Below are 14106 nucleotides of genomic sequence, written 5' to 3' on the forward strand. Positions count from 1 at the left end.
ATAAAATGCATAAGAATAACCTCCAGGATAACCTCTAGACTCTGTTTGAAATCTCTCAGCCACTGAAACTTTATTTTGTCTCATTTCTCTCTTCCCCCTTTTGGTTGAGAAGATTTTCTCAATCCCTTGATGCTGAGTCCCAGCTCATTCTAGGATTTCTGTCCCATGTTGCCAGGGAGGTTTACTCCCCTGGAAGTCATGTCCCACATAGAGAGAGGGAGGGCAGTTTGTTTGCCATGTTGGCTGAGAGAAAGATAGGCCACATCTGAGCAAGAAAAGAGGTTCTCTGGGGTGACACTCAGTCCTAATTTTAAGTAGGCTTAGTCTGTCCTTTGCAGGGATAAGTTTCATATGAACAAACCCCAAGATTGAGGGCTTGGCTAATTGATTTGGTTGTCCTCACTACTTGCTAGAATATCAGGAATTCTCCAAATGGGGAAGTTGATATTCCCCCTTTCTCACCATTCCCCCAAGGGGACTTTGCAAATACTTTTTTAGTCACTGTTCAAATCACTCTGGGATTTATCAGGGCATCACACTAACCTGGACAAACCTACAAAATCTAATGCTCTATTCAAGGTTCCATGTACTTATGGTGTTCGATTAAACTGTCCATATAAGTTATATTAGGAATGCACTAGTCAAAATATAAATTTTGCACCAAATAAACATTTTTTTCTTTAGTTCCACACATAAGCTTTAAAATATGAATGACCATCTATTTTCAACACACTGCAATATTGACATTCCTTTGTTCATGTAAAAACATTTTTTAATTTGTGATGGGGGATCTTGAGCAAAGCTTGTGTACTAGAGGACTTCCGTTCAGGCAGGAATGGCTTGGCTTTAGTATCTCCACTGTTCTCAGTGTTTGGATGGCAGCAGCTTGGGGAAGCTTGGCCTGGGGAGAGAGATGTAAAGGGGCAGCCACTGGAGGTCCTTTTAACTATTCTCCCCCAGGTGAATATCTTAAAGAAGATCCCCTCCATAGCTGCCACAATACTGCATGACCTCTTTACAGGAAGTTTAAGAATAGTAAAAACTAAGCAATGAAAGGTGCACAGGTAATTCAGCGGTAGAATTCTTTCCTGCCATGCAGGAGACCTGGGTTTGATTCCTGGCCCATGGACCCAAAAAAGAAAGAAAGAAACAACAACAAAACCATTGTGAACAAAATTCCCTATGATATACATATCACATATCTGCCTCTCTCTGTGTGTATGTATAGATATATAAATACATACATGTAGGGAGACAAAAAAACTGAGCAATGGTGGTAGAAGTTCAAATAGTGGTTATCTTAGAAGGGACAGTATTAACCGGGAAGGCACATGAGGGTGTCCTCTGAGGTGCTGGATTTGTTCTTAATCTTGATCTAAGTGAAGTTTACATTGGTGTATATTTATATGTCTTTGTACTAATTCATTGAGTTAATACTTGAGAGCAATGCACTTTATTATACCTCAATAAAATGTTTTTTTAATGATGGTCTATAGTTAATAGTACAATTATAAAAATGTTCTTTCATGAATTATAATAATTAGACCACACTAATGTAAGGTGTTAATAATAGAGTTATAAACGGGAACTCTGTCTTTTAAATATTTTATGCATGATTTCTCTGTAAACCTATAATTTCTCTAATAAAAAAAGAAAAAAACTTAAAAATGTTTTTAAAAAGTAAACACTGTAAGATCTATGTAATGAAGTGAAAAGAGGGAAATGTAAACAATGTAAGTCAGAAGAGTGGTTATTTCAGTCTGGGCTATATTCCCTGGGATGAGGCATGAGGGAATCTTCTGGAATGCTGGAAGTATTTTATATCTTGATAGGGGTAGGGGTTATATGGGTGTTTTACATGTGTAAAAATCCTTTGAGCTGTATGCTTAAGATTGTGCACTTTACTGCATCTCAATAAAAATTTTAATTTAAAATCATAACATATTCTCATAAGAACATAATTTAACCATGCAGAAGAATAGAAAAACTAACTCATCGTCTCCTCTCAAACCTCCCCACCCCATAACCAAGTCCCATTTTCCAGAGACAGGCACATTAACACTCTGTTTAGTTTTTCTGCTTGTTGCCCTTATAACTAAAAATGATATTCTCATATTTAATTTTTGTTTCATTAACCTTAGATAGTATCTATTGATTCCCATTAGGAAAGATGAATATTGGGGGAAACAGAGATTGGACAGGAAGTTCAAAGAAGAGTTATAAAAGAATAATGTAGTGGACAATGGGAATATTTAATAAAGGGTAAAAGTGGTGGTAACTCTTTGCCACTGTCTGCTGTCTCCTTCCTTAAACGCTGACTCAAGGAATACTAATTTGTCTTTTGTTTGAACATATCATATATTTTCCCTGATACTTGTTTTTATGCAGGTTGTACACTCCCTTTCCCTGGATCACCTCCCTCACTTCATCTATTCTTTAAGCTCTGGCTCAAATATCCCTTACTATGTAGTTATTGGGGATTGAATCACGCCCCCCCAAAAAGGCATGTTCAGGTACCAACCCCTGATCCTGTGGGTGTGAATCCATTTGTAAATAGAACCATTGAAGATGGTATTAATGTGTACCCAAACTTAATGAGGGTAGCCTTAATCCAATATTGCTGAAGTCCTTATATGCAAAGGAAAATGGTCACAGAAAGAGAAGCCATGGAAAACAGCCAGACACTGGAAGTCAATGGAATCTAGAAGAGAAAGGAGAAGACACTGCTATGTGCATTGCTATGTGATGCAGAAGCCAAGGATTCCCCCAAATTGCTGGTCAACCAAAAGGTACCAACATGTGGAGGAAGTAAGCCTTCTAGCCTCTGAAACTGAGCCAATAAATTCCTGTTGTTAAGCCAACCCATTGTATGCTATTTGTTTTAACAGCTGGGAAACTAATACAGTGGTCATCTGAGTTTCCCAAAGGATTTAGTTACTTCCTCCTCTGTAGGGCTCAGAGCCTGTTAATGTGTTTGCATTTTGAAATTCATTTTATTATACTGATACTATTTATAATAGTCTCTGTCCACTAAAAAACTTCTCAATTACAGGTTGCTTTTTTTTTTGCCAGGACTCAATAAACAATTGTTCGCTTCAAAAGGGCTTGGAATTTGGGAATTTTGGGGAGCTACAACAGAAGTTTATGAGGCTGACTCAACTTCAGAACTACTAGTTGTCACTAAGAATTTTCTTTCTCCCCTCTCAGAATCTCTGCAAGGGACTACCTCTTTGAGGGAGGTTAACCCAGTAGCTTGAGACCTGTATTTTACCTGCTGATTTCTCTCTCTTCTCATTTTACAGTTCCGATTCCAGAGAAAAATCCAGTAGTTTCCTTGCATAAATCTGTAAGGTATTTCCTATTTCAGTAGCTGAAACTAGTGCTAGAGATGACTTTGAAAAGGGGATACTTGGGATAGCCATTATTTGAGCTTAGAAGGAAGTGGGAGATTCCACCAACTTCTATTCATCCTTTAGAACTTTTAGCCCACATTTTATGTTCTTCTGAGGAATGATTTATCTCTCTAGTTGAGTTAAGGGAATACTAAACACTCTGTGATCACCTCTGTTGGAAAAGACACTGGGGGAAACGCTAGTTAAGCTGCTTGAGGGAGGTAAACACTACATGGTGGGATGTCAGTGGGTCATGTGGAAAGGGAAAACTGCTATGAAGGAAACAAATTCAGGAATTGTTTTGTTCCTGAGATTGAAGGTAGGGATGCTGAAAAGAGAAAATACACAAAGAGAGAAGCACAAGTAAATTGAGAGAGGCAGGGACTAGGTGAGGCAAAGGGCAATAAAAACTTCTGGATATGGGATAGCTGAAGAACATTTAACAATGATGATGGCAAACATGTTTCTGGTAACAGCAGTCTAGCTTTTTTGCTCCAGCTCTCCCATGGAAAACAAAAATGCTGGATAAATAATTTTAAAACATCCATTAAAAGCATCGGATTGCTGAAAAGACAACAAACAAGTCAAATATGAAAAAGTAAAAGGAGACCCAGAAAGGTAAGTGAAGTATTAGAACACTAAAGAAATGTGCCCTAGGTGAGAAGGGGACAAATCCAAACCATTGCTTCGGAGTGCCAGGCTTGTGGGTTGATCAGTCCAGAAGTCAAGGCCCAGGGCCCACTGAGATGAGAAGTCTAATAGACAGAGGTTTTCCCCATATTAAATTGGAATCGCAAGAGGTTATAGCATCAGAATAAGGGTGAGTCAGCAGTAAACTTATAGCTCTTATCCCAACCCCAGGGGAGTGCAGGGAAGATTCTCTTGGAACTGGGGGAAGATGAGATTAAAATGAGGAAAGAAAAAAAAACCATCTTGGAGAAATTGTGGCCAATACGCCAGTCTTTTCACAGAAAAGCCAGGATTTGCACCATCTGGTGTTTCATTGAATTTCAAATTGTGAACTTAATTTGTGGTAGTCTTGGACTGATTGTGCCCCAGATGTTTGTCAGAATTAAACATAATCCTCTCTGGAGGAAGTCATCTTCATCCCTATAAGGACTTTTTTTTTTTTTTAAGGAAAGTGAATGGTTCCCAGCAAAATAACAAAGCATACAAGGAAAGACGACGTCATGAGTAAGAATGAGCACTAACCACAGGCAGCAGAAAGAGACATATAAAGACATCAGTCATTGGGATGTTTGGATTGGATCATAAAACACTTTTATTATGTTTAAAGACATTTTTTATTCTGTTTAATAATTTATTTTTGATTGTAATAAAATATACATAACATAAAAAATAATTTTAACCATTTTAAGGGGACAATTCTTTTTACATTAAGTCACTGACAATAATGTGCAACTTTCACCACTATTTCCAAACTATTTTCCTCATTCCATATAAAAATTCATATTCATTTAGTAGTAACTCCCTATTTGCCATCCCCTACCCCTGGCAACCACTATTCTATTGCCTCTCTGAATTTGCTTTTTTTTTTAAGTACTTAATATAAAATAAATCATACAATATCTGTCTTTTTTGTCTGGCTTATTTCACTCAACATGATGTCTTCAAGTCTCGTTCACGTTGTAGTGCACTAGCACTTCATTTCTTTTTATAGTTGAATAATACTCCATTGTATGTATATTCCACATTTGGTTTATCCATTCATCTGCTGATGGACACTTAACTTGGGTTGCTTCCACCTTCTGGCTATTGTGAATAATTCTGCAATGAACACTGGTGTACAAATATCTAAGTCCCTGCTTTCACTTTTTTTGGGTATTTAACCAGGAGTGGAATTGCCAGTCATATGGTAATTCTATGTTTAACTTTCTGAAGAACCATCAAACTGTTTTCCATAGTGACTACACCATTTTATATCCCCACCAACAACGTCAGAGGGTTCCTATTTCTCTGCATCCTTGACAATACTTATTTAGGTCATTGATCCATTTTGAATCAATTCTTTATATGGTAAGAAAGAAATTTTAAAGTGAGTTTAAAAAAATACCAATAGCGAACAGGAAACTACAATAAGTGACCTAGCATATCCGAAAAAGAACCAAATAGAACTTTTAGAAATAAATATTTTGACATTAAAAACTTAACGGATAGGTTGACGAGGATATTGAATATAGCCCAAGATAGAATCAGTGAAAGAGAAATCATAAAAAAAAATTACTCAAAATATAGTCCAGAGAGACAAAACGATAGAAGATATGGAGTGAGGTCAAGGTACACGGAAGATAGCATGACAACATCTAACATATGTTCAGAGTTCCAAAACAAGAGGAGAGAAAGATTAAGGTTAAGGCAATATTTGAGATCATGTTTGAGAATTTTGCACAGGAGTGAACGATACCAAGCCATAGATATAAGCTTAATGAATCCCAAGCAGGATACATAAAAAGAAATCCACAAGATCTAGATAAATCACAGTAAAACTGCAGAACAACAAAAGATAAAATCTTAAAAGTAGCTAGAGAAAAAGACAGTTTACCTTCAAAGGATATATAGTTCAACCTCAAAATTCACTTTAAGGGAAGCAATTTGTTGATGAAATTATATCTTCTATATGTTGAAAGAAAAAAAAGTGCTAACCTGAATTTTATACCCAGTAAAACAATTTTTTTCATGAAGATAAATAAAGACAGTTTTAGACAAAAATTGGGAGAGTTTCCCACCAGTAAATCCTCATTAAAAGAAATCCAGACAAAAAGAAAGAAATTTCAAAAGAAAGGTCTAACATCAGTAGGAAATTAAATGCTTTGAACAACAAAATTAGTAAACGTGACCTAATGGACATATTTGCAGCATGTACTCAGCAATTATAGAAGTATAGCATATACTTGCAACCTTTATAAACATTATCAAATATTAGACCATAAAATAAGTTTCAACATATTTTAAGGATTGAAATCATGCATAGCACAGCCACGATAAAATGGGGGTAGAAACCAATAGCAAAAACATTACTAGAATATTAAAATATTCAGAAAATTAAGGCACGCACTTTTTTTTTTCTTGGAACATTTGCATCTTTTCAGAGAAAGAATTAAAACGAAAACAGAAAAAAAATTTATACATATCATACCCTTACCCCTCCCTTTCCATTGATCACTAGCATTTCAAACTAAATTTATTTTAACATTTGTTCCCCCTATTATTTATTTTTATTCCATATGTTCTACTCGTCTGTTGACAAGGTAGGTAAAAGGAGCATCAGACACAAGGTTTTCACAATCACACAGTCACACTGTGAAAGCTATATCATTATAAAATCATCTTCAAGAAACATGGGTACTGGAACACAGCTCTACATTTTCAGGCAGTTCCCACCAACCTCTCCATTACATCTTGAATAACAAGGTGATATCTACTTATTGTGTAAGAATAACCTCCAGGATAACCTCTGGACTCTGTTTGGAGTCTCTCAGTCATTGACACTTTGTCTCATTTCACTCTTCCCCCTTTTGGTCAAGAAGGTGTTCTCAATTCCTTGATGCTGAGTCTCAGCTCATTCTAGGGTTTTTCTCAATCCCTTGATGCTGAGTCTCAGCTCATTCTAGGATTTTTGTCCCACGTTAGGGCACACACTTTTAAATAACTAGTGAATCAAAGGAGAAATCCTAATGTAAAATAGAATTTTTTTTTAATTCAGCTGTACTAAAAATATACATTTCATACTTGTATTAGGCTTTACGCTATTTTAGGGGAAAATACTGCTTTAATTGTTTATGTCAGAAAGGAAAAATGATTTTAAAAAATGAACTAAGTTCCTAAGTCAAGAAACTAGAAAAAACTTAGCAAAATAAACTAAAGAAAATGAAGGGAAGGAAAATAAAGGTTACAAATTAATAAAATAGAAAACAAACAATAATGAACACCAATAGACAGACATTGGATTTTAGAAACAACTAATAAAAATCGAGAAACCTCTGACAAGAATGATTAAAAGAGAGAGAGAGAGGGAGAGAGAGAGAGAGAGAGAGAGAGAGAGAGAGAGAGAGAGAGAGAGAGAGAGAGAGAGAGCATGGTTATATAGTCAATCAAGAATGAAAAGGGGACAGTCCTACAGATGCTATTGGTAGTAAAAAGAGAGGATATTAGTAACAATGTTATGCCAATAAATTTGAACTTTTAGATTAAAAAAGCACTACCCTAGGAAAAAATAATTTACCAAAACTGACTCAAAGAGAAATAGAAAATATGACCGATCACATAACCATAAAGGACATTGTATCAATAGTTAAATATTTTCCCAGAAAGAAAATTCCAAGTCCAGACAGTTTTTCCAGTAAGTTCAATTAAATATCCAAGAATAAGTTATTCCAATCTTGTACAAACTCATCAGAGAATAGACAAAGAAACTCTTCAACTCATTTACCATGTTGGCAAAACCTAACAAGGACAAAAGGAGAAAGGGAAATGAAGGCCAATCTCACTTCTGAATTCAGATGCAAGTAAGGTGGGGTAGGGGACAGCAAGACAAATCAGGCAATAAAAAAGGATAATACAGGGTGGGCCATGGTGGCTCAGCAGGTAAGAATGCTTGCCTGCCATGCCTGAGGACCTGGGTTTGATTCCCGGTGCCTGCCCATGTAAAAAAAAAAAAAGGCTAATACATTATGTTCCAGTTCATCTGAAATTTCAAGGTTGGTAGAACATTGAAAAACAATTAATGTAATTCACCATATTAACATTTTAAAAGAGAATGATATGATCTCAATAGATACAAGCATTTGATAAAATTCACTATCCATTCATGATTTTTAAAAATTCCTAGTAAACTAGGCCTAGAAGAGAACTTCTTTCATCTGATAAGGGAGCATACAAAATGTCTATAATGAACATCATATTTAATGATGAAGTGTTTTAAGTTTTCTTCCTGAGGTCAGAAACAAGATTCAGGAGAAAGCCAGCAGACATCGCCATGTTAGCCACGTGCCCTTCCAGCTGAGAGAGAAACGTTGAATGTTGTCGGCCTTCTTGAACCAAGCATAGAAAAGTGTCAGCTTTGAAAGGGACATGAAATGACCCAGAGTGCATCAACAATAGGCATGCTTGGAAGCAGCTCTTCAAACCCCTGGAGCAGGCTATCCAGGAGGGCGACAATGTGTACATACACATACTCCTGTGTATTTACCCGTCCTCACATTCCATCAGAATGGTCCTGGACCAGGTGTCCCAAAGCATCATCTCCTGCCTCCTGATCACCTGGCTGGTTGACTATCCAGATGATTTTTATCAGCCTCCGGACTTTCCTTGCCTCAAGCAGCTGGTGGACTTGTGCAGGTTGCCCTGCCTGGGTCTGTCCTGGAGAGACGAGCTTACGACCTCTTCTCTGAGCTGCAGCAGTCAAAATCCTCTGAGACCAAGACAGAGGAACCAGCAACAGTGCCATCTCTGGATCGAGTGTGTGCTATGTCACCAGCTGTAGCACCAGCTGCAGAGCAGGAGGCTGTACTGGTGCCACCTCTAGTGACACCTGTGGAGGTGCAATCAGCGCCACCTCTCATGCCATCACAAGAGCCTTCCTTCTCAGCTGAAAGCCCAGAATATGGGCTAAGTGAGGTGAAGTCTCCACTCCTGGCATTCTGTCCCAGGCAGATGGCAGAGCAGCTAACAGCGATGGAAGTGGAGCTGTTCAGGAAAGTCCAGGATTTCCACTGTCTGCATGCCATCTGGTCGCAGTTGGCGAAGCTGGGCAAAGAGTATCTGGAATCCAACATCCAGGCCACCAGCAGCCAATTCAAATGTGTTACCAACACTGTAATCACCACATGCCTCAGGAACCAGAGCATGAAGGCCTCGGACAGGGCCATGGTGGTGGAACACTGGATTCAGGTGGCCAGAGAGTGCCAAGACCTGAAGAATTTTTCCTCCCTGCATGCAAGCATCTTTGCCCTGCAGAATAACTCCATTGAATGTCTGAAGCAGACATGGGAGGAAGTCTCCAGTGAGAGCTCCTGTCAATTGCAAGACGAGGCAAACCTCCTTGAATTGGGACCTCCCAATCCAGGAGGGGTCCTCCATGGATTCCACTGGAGAGATGAAGCTGAAGAGAGAGCAGGAGAGTCCACTGTGCGAGTGGGCCTCTGTTCTCCACCTATGGATGCTCCTGTCACAGAGAATCTGCCAGAATACAGCTCACCTAGACACTTAGGAAGGGAGATTGATCAATTATGAGACAGCATTGAAGGATTACCAGCTCATTCTGAGGATCCAGCTCTTCCAGCAGAGGTGGACCTACATCTACCATAGGTCCATGGAGCAATTTGGGGCCTGGTTTGGTGCTATAGAGCAGCTCAGCGAGTCAGAGCACTACCATCTGTCTTGTGAGCGGGAGTCCCCAGCCTGTTGGCCAGCAACACACTCCAGGCCCCAAGACTCCCAGATGTTCTCCAGCTTCAGAGAACTGAACATCAGGAAACCACTGTTGAGCCCAGCAGCAGTGGCACTTCCCCATCCAGTGACCAGCTCCTGTGTGGCCACAACTTCAGCATTGGGGATGCAAGTGCCTCACTCCCAGGACATGTGTTCTGCACCTCTAATCCTGATCTGGAAATCAGCATGGGCCTTGTCACCAAATATTCTGGTGGAGAGGAGAAGCAGGTGCCTGCCCACGCCTGCTCCCTGAAGTATGGAGAGTCGACCTCGCCATTGTGCCAGGAGTTGTCCAGTGTCACTGCAGCCTCCAGTGACATCACTTCCTCCTCAGCTCACTTCCCCGACATGGCCCCTGTTTGGCCCCAAAGAGCCTCAGACTCACAGCCGCTCTACAACAATAAGGTGGGCGACTGCTGCATCATCCGTTTCAGCCTGGATGGAGACAAAAGCACTGTGTATAAGAGCATCCTGGTGACCTGTGATGACAGGGCTCCAGCCGTGATTCGCAAAGCCCTGGCCAAGTACCACCAGGAGGAGGAAGCCCCACAGGACTATGAGCTGGTGCAGATAATTTCAAAACATCGAAGTCTGAAAACTCCACTCAATGCTAACGTATTCTATGGCTTAGACCCTTCTGGAAATCATAACTTCATCTTACATAAGCGGACCTCCCCACTGGGGACCAAGAATAAGAGAAGTTGCTCAACCCTCCTTCTCAGGAAGGGGAAGGGGCTCAAGATGAGAAAGGACCACTTTTAAGTGGCCCTGATGCCTACCGGCCTCAGGGTCCCCTCCCTGGATCTAGCTGGTTGGGAGGTTTAGCTTTCTTGAAATACAATAGGCCAAGCCAGGCGGGCACATCCCTCCCACCAGCCAGGGGAGGCCTCCCTGCCCTACATCTAACTTCAGCCCTGAACCTCTCCTCCTGTCTGGAACCTAGGAGTTCTGAGCACAGAGTGGCACAGAGGTCACTGTATCCTGGATCCACATCTCTTAGTTAAATTGAAAAAAGTCATCTCTTGTGAAAATGTTCAAACTTCCCCATCTCAATCTTAAAAGCATGTCAATCTACATATAATGCCATAAATATAAACTGCAAGGGAAAATGGTACCATCTTAGTGGATAGGAATTGGAATCAAAAGGGTTTGCTGTCCTTTGAATGTTCTAAAAAATATCAAGGCAGTTGCTTGTGTTTAACTGTGAACAAATAAAAATTTGTTTTGCACTGAAAAAAAAAAGAAACAAGATTCAGACACCTATAGGTATCTGAATCTTGTATTTGTAAATCCTCTATGTATTTGACATTGTACAGAAAGTCTAGAAAGTTCAATAAGGCAAGAAAAAGGAACAAAAGATATAAGGATTGTAAAAAACATGAAAATCACATTACTTGCAGATGATCTAATGTGTACATAGAAAATCCAGAATAATCTACAGATAAATTATTAAAATCAGATAATTTGCTAGCATCAATACACATGAACCAACAGAATATCAAAAGATCCAATATTTCTACATATATAAGCAGCAAACAAAAAATGAAATTTGAAAACAACGATTTCAACAGGACCATAAATATGAAATACCTAGGAAAATATCTAACAAAAGGTCTGAAAGAGCTCTAATATATTATGACATTTTACTGAAAGACCACAGGGAAGACTTAACAAAAGAAGAGATACTACGTTGAAGTATTAGAGGACATAATATTATAAAAATCTCAGCTCCACAAATTAATTTATGGATTCAATGCAATTTCAATAAGAAAACCTAAGTAGGGGTGTGTGTCTGTGTGTGTATGTAGTTTAAGAAGCTGATTCTAAAATTGATACGAAAGTGCAAAGGGGCAAAAATAGCCACGAACACCTGAAGAACAAGATGGAAAGATTTGCTCTATCAGATTTCATGAATGACTATGAAAGCTATTATACTGTAGGGTAGAATGGGAGTGGGGATAGACAAATAGAAAAACGGAACAGAAGAGAGAGCTCAGAAATAGATTAGTATGCATAAAAGGACACTTGATATATGAGAGAAGTTTCAAAGCAGATTAGAGGAGACAGGCTTAACTTTTCAACAACTGGTAGCAGGACAATTGGGTAAACACTGCATAAAAAATGAAATTTGATCTCTATCACACAGTACACATAAATATTAATTCCAGATGGGCTGAAGGATGCACAGAGAAGTAGATTGGCGAATGATGGTATATACATATAATCGAATATTGTGCTGCTACAAAAAGGAACCAAGTTATGAGGCATGCAACACTGCGAATGAATCCGTGGGACATTTGGTGAGGCAAAATAAGCCAGAAACAAAAGAGCAATTATTCTATGGTCTCATTCAGAAAATACTTGTAAGAAAACAGGGGCCTAGATTGTATGCTCTTATAGCAGTCACATTTTGTCCAGAGTGGTAATTATTTCTGGTTTTTAGAGGTGGTTTTATATATGTATAACCTGGTATTCAGAGATAAGAATGGCGGTGATCAGGTGAGGATTAAGGTAATTCAGAACACAGTGGTAAGGAAGACATTGTCTATATTTTAGAACCTCACCTACTCTTTGAGACTAAAGGAAGAAAGACTCATTTTGCCCAGAACCTAATTTTTCTGTAGCACATAATCTAACTCAACCTGTTTAGATGCTCATTTAAACAATCAAAACCCAGGGACCCCAGAATAAAAATGGGCCTTTAATCCTGTATAGCTTAATATAATGTCTGGATATATCCCAGAATATATTAAGCAGATAATCAAAAAGTATTGGCAAAGTTCCCTGAGGGTTGGGGAAAAAATATATGAAACTATTAAATTTTATCACTGGTGAAACCCCTGATACTGTGTCAAACATTAGGGACACCCAAATCAATAGGCCCAGCCCTTAACCTTGAGGCTTGCCCTTGTGAAGCTTATGCATGTAGTAGAAAAGCTTAGCCCACCTATAGGTGTGCCTAAGAGTCACTTGTGGAGGACCTCTTTTGTTGCTCAGATGTGGCCTCATTCTAAGCCCAACTCTGCAAGTGAAATCATTGCCCTCCCCATTAATTGGGACATGACATCCAGGGTGAAAGTCTCCCTGGCAGTGTGGGAGATGACTCTGAGAGATGAGTCTGGCTCTGGCACTGTGGGGTCAACAATGCCATTCTGACTGAAAGGGGGAAAAAGAAGTGTAACAAATAAGGTATAAGTGGCTAAAAGAGTTCAAATAGAGTTGAGGGGCTACTCTGGAGGTTGCTCTTTTGCAAACTTCAGTTAGACATTGCTACCTACCATAACTTGCCAACCCCCAACCAAAACCTTCCCAGCCAACCCTAAAGAACACCTAGGGCAATATGTAAGATTCTACAAAGGTTCCATGCAGTAGGTTAACTTTCTAGAAACCTACAACCTCCAGATGGGTCCCTGGACCAGATAAGTCTCGAAATTTAGAAAGGCCAGCCTTTTAAGCACATCAACTAGTTTCATTATTATTTTTTTTAATATAATTATTTTATTTTTTTTTTGGTGTTTATTTTTTTAAACACCAAATAAACGTAAACATTCCTATTTTGATCATTCCGTTTTACATACATAATCAATAATTCACAATATCATCACACAGTTGCATATTCATCATCATGATCATTTCTTAGAACATTCGCATCTATTTAGAAAAAGAAATAAAAAGAAAACAGAAAAATATTTATACATACTATACCCCTTACCCCTCCCTTTCATTGATCACTTGCATTTCAAACTAAATTATAACATTTGTTCCCATTATTTATTTTTATTCCATATGTTCTACTCATCTGTTGACAAGGTAGATAAAAGCATCAGACACAAGGTTTTCACAATCACACAGTCACTGTGAAAGCTGTATCATTATTCAATCATCATCAAAAAACATGGCTACTGGAACACAGCTCTACACTTTCAGGCAGTTCCCTCTAGCCTCTCCATCTTGACTAACACAGTGATATCTACTTAATGTGTAAGAATAACGTCCAGAATAACCTCTCAACTCTGTTTGGAATCTCTCAGCCATTGACACTTTATTTTGTCTCATTTCGCTCTTCCCCCTTTTGGTCCAGAAGGTTTTCTCAATCCCTTGATGCTGAGTCCCAGCTCATTCTACAATTTCATCGGCCTTCTTTTGAACTAAGGTATCTTTTGAACTAAGGTATCCCTGGATGGATGCGTTTGATTGGGACATTTTCTTGGCCTTAGAACTGTAAACTAGCAACTTATTAAATTCCCCTTTTTAAAAGCCATTC

Source organism: Tamandua tetradactyla, chromosome 6, assembly GCF_023851605.1.
Source record: "Tamandua tetradactyla isolate mTamTet1 chromosome 6, mTamTet1.pri, whole genome shotgun sequence".
NCBI lineage: Eukaryota > Metazoa > Chordata > Mammalia > Pilosa > Myrmecophagidae > Tamandua > Tamandua tetradactyla.